Raw genomic sequence first — 13841 nt, forward strand, 5'->3', positions numbered from 1 at the left:
AGTACAGCCAGCCCGGACTGCAAAGTTGATAGCGGGCGTCCCAATCCGCGCACGAACCTAAGCCGCCCAAAACCGGCCACAGAGGGGAAGACCCAAAAGCAACGCCCAGACACACCTTCGGACACACCTTTGACCCGGCCCGCTTCAGCAAAGACTTTAAAAAGACTGGACACTGTGATAACAGATTTTTGCTGCTTGGAAACATGTAGCCTTATTTTGGATCCAGAATTGTCCCTCCGTCGTCTGTTTTTGCCTTGTTTTTACCATTGTCGATGAATAAATTGTCAACCTGCTTTCGGCGAGTCTTTTTCAAACTTTTGGAACATGGAGTCAGTACAAAGGGTTAATATCAGAGAGAACGCGCGAAGTTCTGCCTTCCCGGTTGGCGCGCGCGGGGGCAGCGTCAGCCAAGCGGCACTTGTTTTTGCTGTCGCTGTTCCCGGGTGCGTCTGGGCCGGGGGGGGGGCGAATTTCAACAATGTGAAACGCCATTATGTTACAGAGCACTGCTCTTTTGCAGAGAAGATTCTTCCTAAATCAAAATTGAGAAGGAAACAAATTAACAGGTTTAAGCAGTCGTATCAAGACTCAAGCAAGGTTATTGTTAAATCTATGACACAACAACAAATTGCTAGGAGTGCTCACTCAGAGTGTTGTGGGTGTTTGTCAAACATAAGAAGCTTTTCTTGGATGGAGAAATAATAAAAGAGTGTTTGACTGAAGTGATGGCAGCAATGTTCGAAGGAAAAGAAAAGGAAGGAATGACAACAAAAGTCAAACAAATCTTACTCTCGGACTCATCAATCACAAGACTCGCTGAAGTACCGGCTGATGATGTGAGTAAACAGCTTTGTGGCCCCCAAATACCATTTCTTTCATTGAGAAGTGTTTTACAGTTAGTTACTGTCAATAGTTATTATGTTTGCACCTTAGTGACAAATCTTGTCAAGTATTTAGTGTACATGTGTAAATTATGTACTTGCATTTTTTTTTTTTTTTTTTTTTGTATTTTCATTTTAAGTCAAGAAAATGTTTTGCTCATTTATTTCTATTTAATCAGGATGTGGATGGAATTTTTGGGGGGTCAAAAGAAAACCACCTTTACCACCTTCGACCTGCCTTGTACTTGACCGACATTATTAAAGAAAATTATAATACTAAGGGGCTGTGAGATATCAACAGAACCGTTATGTGGCAAGATAACAAATATTAATAAAGTTAACAAAAAAATAAATCACATTCATGAGCAATTATGGCAAATAGATAGAAAATTACAAACATTTCCTAAAGTATTCCGGAAACGGCAGAATGGGGCTTTGACGTCACAGCCAGGAAACAAAAGGTCGAGGCAGGTCCCATCGTTGTTTATCGACGAGAGAGTTGCGTTCGTGTTTTATCAAAAAAATCGCTAAAATGGTTCCAACCTGTCATGCTATGTGGTGTACAAATAGCCATTTGTCGCAATGTAGTACCCATGAGTTCCCGAACGTGAGAAAAAGAGCTGGACTACACAGACAATGAGTAAAGTTCGTCCGTGCAAAGACGGCTAATTTTGCAGACCCAGCCATCGGCACGATTTTGTGTGGTGCGCATTTTACACCTGAAAGCTATTCGAACTATGGACAAATGAAATCAGGTTTTGCTAAGAAATTGCTGCTGAAATCAGATGTGGTGCCCACCATACACGCGCAGCCACCTAAATGTCCCGAGATATCAAGAAAGAGGACGATGACTGGCACTGATGAGACCACCACACCACCCCAGGCTAAGCAAAGGAGGGGAGCAGCCAAGCTCGAAATGGCCAGAGTGAGTATTCTTTTATAATAAAAAACATCACGCATTCGTTATAGGACTGGACACATGTATAAACATCGCTCGTAAAATACATACAAAAAATCCTCTAATCCCATTCATATTTGTGTCTGTTGGCAGAGTGAAAACCTATGATAGCACAATAAATGATAATTATTCTAAACATTACTTTATTTTGCGGTCACGGTGTATTAGCTTCACAAAAAGAAATGCAAAACAAACCATTCTGTGTTTCCCACACGATCTGTTTCCGGTGTTTCATCAGTGTGACTGCTCCCCTCAATGATCATTTCATTAGGCTGCATTGGCTTTCGTTTGGGCTCAAATTGATAACCCAAAACACCAAAGAATGGTTCGTAACTCTCCTCGTCACCATTAGAAGAACATTCGTTACGTCAGATTCGTCGCTGCAACTAGAAACAAAATTGTCCGCCATCATCGCCGCCATTCAGTACTAAGCACTGAGTGTTTCCTAATTGTGACACAACGCACACAATATGCTAGATTTCCGGGATCTCGGGCGCCGGTCCTTTTAACTTGACAATCAATCCAAATTTCTATCATTTTCTTGGTGTTGCGATGTGTGTAATTACACGAGGTGGAATGATATGAATCCAAAAGGCATGCGTTTATGGATAAATGATGGAGTATTAGAATTTCCCCAGGTGTTGTAATACTTTTTAAATGGAACCATGCTTGTATGAAAAAAACAATTGTGGACCTTCAACATTTGTATTTGAGGACCCCTGCACTAAACTATAGCAATTGAGCATGTAAACATCTAAATAACGTATTATTTATATACTGCATGCAGCAATGTTGTTTTTGGCAGCCTCTTAGTCTTTTGGACAAAATACTTACTCATATTTGTGATATTGTAGTGATTTCAAAATGTGTCTTCGTCTAGTTTTTGTCAATGAATTCTCAAGAAGTGTTCATGTAGTTTTAGTCGACGAATACTCAACACGTTTCCGTCTGTAAAACTTCACAGGATTTAGTTAAAAAATAAAGGTTCCCAACAATTTCGAATCAGAATATAAAGACAACCACATATTGTAGCATCAAGGACAACACTAAATTCGTGAGGGTTTTCCAATGGTTTAATTTGGAACCAGAAGCATAGCGCACGTCTGCTGTAAGTCGTAGTCGATGCCAAAAAAACCAATACAACAACAGTTTAAGAGGAAGCTTGTGACGCTAAAGTTGATGCTAACGCGAATGTATGCTAATGCTACGAGTTAGATTTAGTGTGCGATGATCACTTAGCACAGACCATTAAAGGCTAAAGCAATACTGATAAAACAAATCTTACCATGTGTTTCAAAACAATTAAGCCGGGAGTACAACCTGGTTTGAAGAACATCATTGTTTATGATAATTATTAAATGGTTATTAAATATTTGCTTTTACCAATGAAGGCTCATGATAAAGTATTGATTCCTATAATAGGATGTTCCATTATTGATTGTAGTAAGAGACATTTTTGGAATTGATAACTATAGACATGTTTAGCTCTTGACAATACTGCCTTGTCATTCTGACTGGTTTAAACCGGCCTAGGTTCCACAGGTCAACTTCAATACATTTTAGGAATCATATTGTTGCATTTTATTACTGACCAAATGCTATTGCTTCATGAAATGCATTTTGATGAGATAGTTATTAAGTTGTTATTATACAGTATATTTGCATTTATCAATTGCTGTCCCCAATGAAGAAATGCTTTTGCTTATTGCTATCCGCAATGAAGAAATACTTTTGCTTATGATTATGGTTCACAAAGAATGTTTTGTCTTGCCTGGTCAAGGTCAGAAGAGGCCGCTTTGCTTTGCTGAAACGTGCTGACACATATATACAGGTATGTATATAATTCCACCTACATGCACACACATAGTCAAACAAAGACAAGAGGTGTCTCCAGCCTGCTTCCCCTTTTTCCCTTTTAGGGCAAGACTCTTTTGCTAGGGCCATCCCAAATAAAAAGCGAGGTGAAGGAGGGGCGAGTTAGAACGATCGCGGAAGATGGATAGTCCCTCCCCACCTTTTTCCTTGCAAGCTTTTCAACTAAATTGAGTGCCTTCTCTCCTTATTTTGGGTAATATTATAAATGTCTACTTAAAGATTCATATTTGAACTTGACAGTTTATAGCTCTTTGGGAGGGAATGAGTTAACCACAAGTCCTCGGTGACTGTCAGCGTGGGGGTGCAGGACATGTCACATGCAGTGTTGTCAGTAACGTGTTACTAAGTAATGCGTTACTGAGTAACGCGTTACTGTAATCTGACTACTTTTTTCAGGAACGAGTAATCTAACGTGTTCATTCTCCATAACCAGTAATCAGATTGTTAGTTTCCATAGTGTCTGTGCGTTACAATTTTTTTTTTGCCTCATAATGTATGTAGAATAAAGAATTTTGTCATCATTTACGAAGAGAATTTCGAAACGAAAGTGTTTCTCTTGAGATTTGGAGTGACGTCATGAAAGAAGCTGGAGGCAGCGCACAAATGGGTGCATTTGCTCACTGGCAATACAGCCATTATTTCACATTTAACATTTATTTCCAGCTAAAATGAGTAATATCTGAGTACGTCGCAAACTTTGCGCTGGCTTAAGAACACTATCGACCGCTAAAAACTCCACATCCAATTTAAGGAAACACTTGGATAAACAGCACGGCGGGATTCCATTCGATGGAAAGCCTACTCTGAGAAGGCGAGCTGTTCTACAGCTACTTCAGCCCCCCCCCCCCCCCCCACACACACACACCTCCCCACACCACGCAAACATATGAAGCTGGATTTTTCTAAAAAAAACACCAATAAGTGGGAGTGAGCTGAAAAAGCTGGTCGGGCGATATATTGCTGAGGAAATGCTTCCGTTGAGTACTGTTGACTTGCAACAATGCTGAGCTGCCCCACAGAGTGTCTTTCTCGTCATACCTCGAGAAAGAATTTGCCGACATGGAGAAAAACCTCAAGGCTGCACTAAACTAGATTGACTTCATATCGACCACAGTGGATATTTGGACCGCGCAAAACAAGAGTTACATGGCCTTCCAGATGTCATAGTGCAGGTAAGTTTCACACACACTCTCACTGTCCTCACTTTCTCACACACCCACCCCTATTCATGAACATTTGATACCCTGGAGTTTAGATTTGTCAGTAGCAGACAGAAAAAAATACTACAAGCATATTAACACTGCAAAAGATTAAAACAAATAAACAAGATAATTTAAAACATCAAATTATCCTTTTCAGGACATTCAAACTCGTTTTTCCAGTCTTCTGGACAATAATGATGCCCTTCTAACAGCTGTAAATTGTCCCAAGTTTAAACTGCGATGGCTGAGAGATGAAGGTAGGAGGAAGCGAGTAGAGTAGCTGCTGACAGCAGAATGTTGCTCCTATGCTGGTCCAGCTGCAGCACTGGACCCGGCCAGTGTCCCAAACACACCTGCCAGTGAAGGTGAGAAAGGCTTTTTCTCCTTCGAGACAGGCCCAGAGGAATGTTACTCTGTAGAAAAAGAAATGCTTGACTATCTCAGTTCAGAGCATGACCTTCAATTTCTGGGCAGATTTTCAAATGTAAAGGTTTTCGTGAAGTATAATACTCCAACCCTATCAAGTGCTCCTGTAGAGCGGCTGTTTAGTCTTGGAGGGGTGGTTCTCACCCCCAGAAGAAACCGCCTTTCTGTCAAGGGATTTAAAAAGCTGGTCCTTCTCAGATATAACAACTGGTTTTCCTACCCCTCTGCACTGCCTCACTGGGAAGAATAGTGTATGTGTTAGGAACGGCAAGCCGTTAATGTGGATCCAAAACACAGACCAGGAGATCAGTAGAGTAAATGTTTGTATTTAATAAGTACAACAAAAGGAGCACGCTAACAAACGCGAGTTTAACAAGTACAACAAAGGAAGCACGCTAACAAACGCGAGTTTAACAAGTACAACTAAGGGCACGCTAACAAACGCGAGTTTAACAAGTACAACTAAGGGCACGCTGACAAACGCGAGTTTAACAAGTACAACTAAGGGCACGCTAACAAACGCGAGTTTAACAAGTACAACTAAGAGAGCACGCTAAAATGCATGAATATAACAGAGTACAAGAGTCTAACTACAAAGTCCAAAAGAGCACTAAAGTAAAGCTAACCAAACCAGAATACGACCGTAGAACGTCGGGAAACTCGAAGGATGACGATGAACACACAGGCGGTAAGCAAGGCAAATAGCAAGCAATAGTCCGACACTTGCAGATGGTGACAGGCTTCCTTAAATACTGAGCTTTCCTAATCAAGCACAGGTGTGTCGTGTTACCCCGCCAATCTGGCTCAATCAGGTGCTGCATAAAGAAAAAAGAACTGAGAACACACACAAATATGACAGAACCCCCCCCTCAACGGACGCCCCCTGGCGGACCACCTGGTTTCGTGGGATGAAGGGAGTGGAAATCCCGCAGCAGCGACGGATCGAGGATCCAGGAGCGGGGGACCCATTGGCGTTCCTCTGGGCCATAACCTTCCCAGTCGACCAGGTACTGCACCCCCCTACCCCGCCTCCTAGAATCGAGAATAGAACGCACCGTATACACTGGCCCACCGTCAACCACGCGAGGGGCAGGCGGAGGCACTGGCGGAGGGTTCAGGGGGCAGGTGGAGACCGGCTTGAGCAGAGACACGTGGAAGACCGGGTGGATCTTCATTGAACTGGGAAGCTTGAGCCTGACCGCTACGGGGTTCACCACAGAGTCCACAGCAAAAGGGCCCACGAACCTAGGGCCCAACTTCTTGGAAGTCCCAGCAAGGTGCAAATCCCGCGTTGACAACCAGACCATCTGGCCCGGACGATAGACCGGAGCGGGTCTTCTGCGGCGGTCAGCAATCAGGCGGTTGCGGGCCGCAGTGCGGACTAGTGCTGCCCTTGCGTCCCTCCAGACTCTATGGGCCCTCCGCAGGTGCACTTGGACGGACGGTACGACGACGTCGGCTTCTTGAGAAGGGAACAGTGGCGGTTGGAACCCGTATGCAGTCATAAAAGGTGACCTCCCAGTGGCTGAGCAAACGAGGGTATTGTGGGCGTATTCCACCCAAGGCAGGTGTGAAGACCAAGAGGCCGGATGCAGTTGGCAAACGCAACGGAGGGCAGCCTCCAGCTCTTGGTTGACCCGTTCTGTCTGCCCGTTGGACTGTGGGTGGTAGCCAGAAGACATACTTGACGTAGCCCCCAAGGCCTTGCAGAACGCTCTCCAAACACGAGACACAAACTGGGGTCCCCTGTCAGAAACCAGGTCAGACGGAATGCCATGGGGTCGAAAAACGTGCGTTACCAGCAGGTCAGCGGTCTCCAGAGCTGAAGGCAACTTTGGGAGAGCGACGAAGTGCGCCATCTTTGAGAACCGATCAATCACTGTCAAGATGACGGAATATCCCCTTGAGCGTGGAAGGCCAGTGATAAAGTCGAGTGCAACATGGGACCAGGGGCGAGATGGAACAGGTAATGGGCGCAGAAGTCCCGCTGGAGCTTGATGGACTGATTTGCCCCGAGCGCAGATGGAACAAGCTGAAATGTAGTCCATGACGTCCTTTCGCATACCTGGCCACCAAAACCTCTGGGAAATTAGGAAGAACGTGCGGGACACACCCGGATGGCAGGCGAACTTTGAGGTGTGCCCCCACTTCAGCACTCCCGCACGCCGAGCTTCTGGAACAAAAAGTTTGTCAGCAGGGCAGCCTCCGGGCACCCTAACACCTCGTAGAGAGTCTTCCACAAGCCGCTCGACCTCCCATCGTAGTGCGCCGATGATCAGGTTCTCAGGAACAACAGGCTCCTCTGAAGGCCTCTCCTCCACTGGTTCATGAATCCTCGACAAGGCATCCGGTTTCCCGTTGCGTGATCCTGGACGGTAAGTAATCACGTAGTTGAAACGCGTCAGGAACAGCGCCCAACGGGCCTGGCGTGAGTTGAGGCGCTTGGCAGCCCGAAGGTACTCCAAGTTCTTATGGTCGGTGAGTATCTGGAACGGCACCTCCGTCCCCTCCAACCAGTGCCTCCATTCCTGCAAAGCCTGGACTATAGCGAGCAGCTCCCTGTTGCCGACATCATAATTTGCCTCTGCGGGGGTGAGGCGGCGAGAGTAGAAGGCGCAGGGGTGCAATCTCTGGTCGACTGCAGACCTCTGGGATAGGATGGCCCCCACTCCGGAACTCGACGCGTCAACCTCGACCACAAAAGGAAGATCTGAGTCAGCGTGAACAAGGACAGGAGAGCTAGTGAATGCCCTTTTTAGACTTACAAAAGCGGCCTCCGCCACCGAGGACCACACAAATGGGCGTTTATTAGAGGTCAGCCTGGTAAGGGGCTCGGCCCTCATACTATAGTTCCGGATAAAACGCCTGTAAAAATTAGCAAACCCGAGGAATCTTTGTAGCTGCTTACGTGACGTGGGGGTTGGCCACTCTGCCACTGCCTGAATTTTGGCTGGGTCAGGCCGTAGTTGCCCTTTTTCTACGATAAAACCAAGAAACTGCATTGACCCCCGGTGAAACTCGCACTTCTCGGCCTTGACAAACAACCTATTTTCCAGAAGTCTTTGCAGGACCATGCGGACGTGTTGGCGGTGTTCCTGCAAGCTTCTTGAAAATATTAAAATGTCATCTAAATAAACAAAACAAAAGATATTTAGCATGTCACGAAGCACATCATTTATGAGGCTCTGGAAAACGGCAGGTGCATTAGTCAGACCAAAAGGCATGACCAGGTATTCAAAATGTCCGAGCGGGGTTTTGAAAGCGGTTTTCCACTCATCTCCCTCCCGAATCCTAACCAAATGGTAAGCGCTGCGTAAGTCTAATTTAGTATATATGGTGGCTGATTTTAACGGTGCGAAGGCCGAATCTAACAATGGCAGTGGATATTTATTTTTAACAGTAATCTCGTTAAGGCCCTGGTAGTCGACGCACGGCCGAAGACCCCCATCTTTTTTACCAACGAAGAAAAACCCTGCTCCCAATGGTGAAGACGAAGGGCGAATTAGGCCAGTTGCCAAGGAAGAGGTTATATATTCTTTCATAGCCTCCTGCTCAGGTTTAGAGACTTTGTATAATCTCGAGCTAGGCAGAGGGGCATTGGGCTGCAAGTCAATGGCGCAATCGTAAGGACGGTGCGGGGGCAGGGTCTTAGCCTGGTCTATACTAAAAACGTGTTGGAGATCATGGTATTCGGCAGGCACATTTACCAAATTAACAGGCTCGGGAACAGTTTGGGCTTGATCAGGAAGTAGGCACGCCGAGCGTAAACAGTGCGCGTAGCAGAAGGAACTCCAAGTCACTACTTGTGTCTTAGCCCAGTCAATATTAGGGTTATGCACTTTTAGCCAGGAGAGCCCTAGCACAACCGGAGCCGATTTGCATGGCATAATCAAAAAACTACGGACCTCAAAATGATTCCCGGACAACTTGGTTTTAAGCGGGGGCGTTATAAACCTTACGTCCGCCAGGGGTCGCCCATCGAGATCTAAAACCCTTTTGGGAGAAGAGAGTCTTATTAATGGACATTTAAGCGCATCAACAACACTCTGGTCCATGAAACAGTCATCTGCCCCCGAATCTATTAAGGCAGTGAACCTAAAATTAACCCCACCATGCGAAACTTCTCCCGGCAATTGCAGTCTCATTTCACTTAGAGTTTGTTTTAGTTCTTTCAACTCGTTGCGAGGCAAATCATTTGACTGATTGCCATCACGTACGAACCTGGGCCCCCCTCGGGCGAGAGGAACCTCAGGAGCCGAAGATCCAGGACGACGTGAAGGAATCGCGTCACAGGTGGAGATGTGGTGCCCCGGCAAGCCACAGTAAAGACACAAGCCTGCCCTCATCCGTCTCCGCCGCTCCTCCGCAGGAAGACGACCGCCGCCGAGTTGCATTGGCTCCTCCCCCGTCAGGGCCGGACTCCGCGTCGGCGTAGAGGCAGATGGCGATTCGATGAAGCCCTCAGCACGGACCCCAGCTGGGCCGTTCCACGATGACGACGACCCCTGACGTCCCCGCTGCTCCAAGGCTCGTTCCCTCTCACGCTCCTTCAGCCGATTGTCCAATTTTACGGACAAAGAAATCAGGTCCTCCAAGCCCGAAGAATCCTCCCGGGCCGCCAATTCGTCTTTCACCGCAGAAGACAACCCCCGCCGAAAAATTCCACACAGCGCAGCTTCGCCAAAACCGCACTCCACGGCCAAAATGCGAAATTGAATGGAGTAGTCCGCCACGCTAAGATCGCCCTGAAAAAAATCCAGCAGGCGGCTGCCTGCCTCCCTGCCCCTAACCGGGTGATCAAAAACCCTCACAAACTCAGTTTTAAAAATCTCGAACGATTGACGGATCGCGGGATTAGCGTTGCTCACCGCCATTGCCCAAGTGGCCGCTTTACCGGCGAGGAGACTCATAGTATACGCTACACGGGACCTGTCACTTGCAAACGTATATGGCTGTTGATCAAATACAAGAGAGCACTGGTGCAAAAATTGTTGGCAAGCGCCAGGTTTTCCCTCATAACGATGGGGGTGTGGCAACACCGGCTCCCGAAAAGAAGCCGGTGGAACAACCGGAGACGGGGTGGAGTGATCGGGCGCCGCGGCAGCGTTACCTACACCACCGGTCCGTGCAGGTGGGGCCATATTTTCTATTCTAGTGGTTAATGCGGTGGTCACGTTCACAAGTTCATTTAATAATTGTTCATGCTTACTGATCGTATGGCCATGACCGGCAAGTGCATGGCGAATACTCTCCGAGTCTGTGGGATCCATGGTCGGACTATTCTGTTAGGAACGGCAAGCCGTTAATGTGGATCCAAAACACAGACCAGGAGATCAGTAGAGTAAATGTTTGTATTTAATAAGTACAACAAAAGGAGCACGCTAACAAACGCGAGTTTAACAAGTACAACAAAGGAAGCACGCTAACAAACGCGAGTTTAACAAGTACAACTAAGGGCACGCTAACAAACGCGAGTTTAACAAGTACAACTAAGGGCACGCTGACAAACGCGAGTTTAACAAGTACAACTAAGGGCACGCTAACAAACGCGAGTTTAACAAGTACAACTAAGAGAGCACGCTAAAATGCATGAATATAACAGAGTACAAGAGTCTAACTACAAAGTCCAAAAGAGCACTAAAGTAAAGCTAACCAAACCAGAATACGACCGTAGAACGTCGGGAAACTCGAAGGATGACGATGAACACACAGGCGGTAAGCAAGGCAAATAGCAAGCAATAGTCCGACACTTGCAGATGGTGACAGGCTTCCTTAAATACTGAGCTTTCCTAATCAAGCACAGGTGTGTCGTGTTACCCCGCCAATCTGGCTCAATCAGGTGCTGCATAAAGAAAAAAGAACTGAGAACACACACAAATATGACAGTATGATGGTTCACTCTTGAGTAAAGTCCAGCAGGGTAGAGCAAAGTGGAGCAAAAAAGGCTATCAGCATGACTGTAGCTCATCTCTGGTACTTAAGAAAATAGAAAAATGTTAAAGTTTGGAACCAGACTTTCCATTTTGTAACTAGCCTTTTATCGTTACAGTTTGTAACGGTCCTCCAGATATGACGTGTTATACACCAATTTCCATATTGTAAAACCACTTGAAACATGAACATGTTTTTTGTTTGTTATTTCACTTTCAATAAAGTATTATTTATGTAAACGGTTGTCATTAAGTTGAGGCAGCAAAGGGAGAAAATTGGTAAAAAGTAACTGATAAGTTACTTTTAAAGTAACTTAGTTACTTTGATAATGATATAATCAGTAAAGTAAATTATTATTATTATTTTTTTTAGATGTAATCAGTAATTAAATTGCTTTTTCAAGTCATCTTTGACAAAACTGGTCACAGGAGAGACGCAACCAAAAAACTGGCTGGCTAATTTTCATATTGTGCGTATAGCACAATATGAAAATTTCCCACATTGTGAACACAAACTATGGAGCATTTTTGTCTTGATGTCGTCTCGTCAGACGGACATTGGCATTCGTCCTGTCATGTTTTCTTCTCTCAAAACACGTTTTTAGCCCCGTATCAGCTAGTCATTGTCATTAAAAAAAAAGAAACGTCAACTGAATATTTTCGTTCTACTTTTAGGGGGGGGGGGCACAACACGTTGATGACGCCGAAACGCAGTGTCAACAATAAAATGAACTTAGAAGGATATTTAAGTTGACATTGAGCGTTTTTTTTTTTTTTTTTTGAGGGGTATTCTGAATCAGGCTGCTTAGGCAATAATTTTCGCCAAGATCATCATCCATTGAATATGTTACGCCTGCCGGTGTCGTGCCAATGTAGTTAACCCAGTCGAAAATTGTATCCCCTGGGCGGAGCCATATGGAGATAGATTTGTGTCTTTATTATTCAATCAAAAAATGTTGCTTCAATTAAAAAAAAAAAAGTTGCTTCAATCAAAATATATATTTTTAAACAAAAAAAAGTCTCCTCAATAAAAAAAAAAAGTTTGAATGCAAAAATACATTTGAAACTCAAAAAGCTATTTTTCTTTGATTGATTGATTTTTATTTATTTTATTTTATTTTATTTTATTTTTTTTAATGAAGTCCAGTTTTTGTTGTTTTTTGATTGAAGCAACTTTTTTGATTGAAGTAATGTTGATTTGTGTTTGGGCCACATTTTGGTAAGGACATGTTTGTCTGAATTATTGATTAGTATTGAATACTAATTCAATTAAAAAAAAATAAGCTGCTTAAAAAATATATATATTTTCAAATAGAAAAATCACTTCATAAAAAAAAAAAAATCAATCATAGAAAAGGTTTTTGAATGCAACAAAATATTTGAGATTGAAACATTTGTATTTGAAGACAACTTTTCATTGAAAAAGTTTTCTTTGATTGAAACGATCTGTGTTTAGGCCATATTATGGGTAGGACATTTGTTATGTGTAAAAATCATTCAATCCCAAAAAAAGTTGCTTCAATCAAAGAAAAAAATCATTTGAAAAATAAAATTGCCCTCCCCTATTTTTTTTTTTTTTAATTATATGCAAAGCAAATCACCATCTAAGGTGCTAGTCACATGATCTGTTCGAAATATAATTTTGACCCATTATAAAAATATATATTTTTTTGTCCATTTCATTCCTTTTTGTTGCAGTTTTATTACTTTACAACTTATATATAGATATAGGAAAGTCAATTAAATGCAATGACACTTTTCGGCCACTGGGGGTGGGCTGCCCACTGCCCCCCCCCCCCCTTAAAATCCGCTCATGGTCACTGTTGACAAAAACAACAATGGTATGCAGGAAGTGGCATACTCTTAACGGCCTTTCTCAGCATTCCTGATAATAGTAGGCTTGAACTGACTACTTATTTTCATAATTTAGCTTCAGCTTGAGGATTTAACATTCAAATACGATTGCAATTAAATAAAATAAATAAATTAAAAAAACACTTGGATAACACACTTGACCATTTTACTCATGAAACATTTCAGAATATTGGAAACGGAGTAGAGCGCCTCTTTAAGTGGGGCATATGACACGAATGGATGGGCCCGTTAAATAAACAGACATTATCACAATTCACGCTGCATGTAATCAACCCGTAATTCCCACATCCGGATCTGGAGCGGGGCGTGGTCGCGGCTCTGGTGCTTCTCTTGCCCTGCAGACGGGGCCCTGCCTGTGGGAGCCTGCCTCTTAACTCACGCACTTTTCACTTTGCACTGTAAATATCTTTCAACTTTGGCACCTACGCACTCATGTCTTCAGGGAGAGTCGGAACAGTGCCGTACAGTCCCAATTGATTTTAATGCATTATACACCGAGGATCTTGGGCTGCTGGGACCGGTTGGGGTGGTGCGGGTGACGTGAATGTTGCCTCCCCGCCAATCTCGCACCTCTTTTAATGCACCGCATATATTACACTCCACCGGGGTGCTTCAGCAAAGGGCTCTGCAGCTAGAAAGGACTTCCATGCGGTTGTCCCGATGCCCTCAGCTGAACTCTACTATTTTAATGCAT

Source organism: Corythoichthys intestinalis, chromosome 12 (genome assembly GCF_030265065.1).
Source record: "Corythoichthys intestinalis isolate RoL2023-P3 chromosome 12, ASM3026506v1, whole genome shotgun sequence".
Lineage (NCBI taxonomy): Eukaryota > Metazoa > Chordata > Actinopteri > Syngnathiformes > Syngnathidae > Corythoichthys > Corythoichthys intestinalis.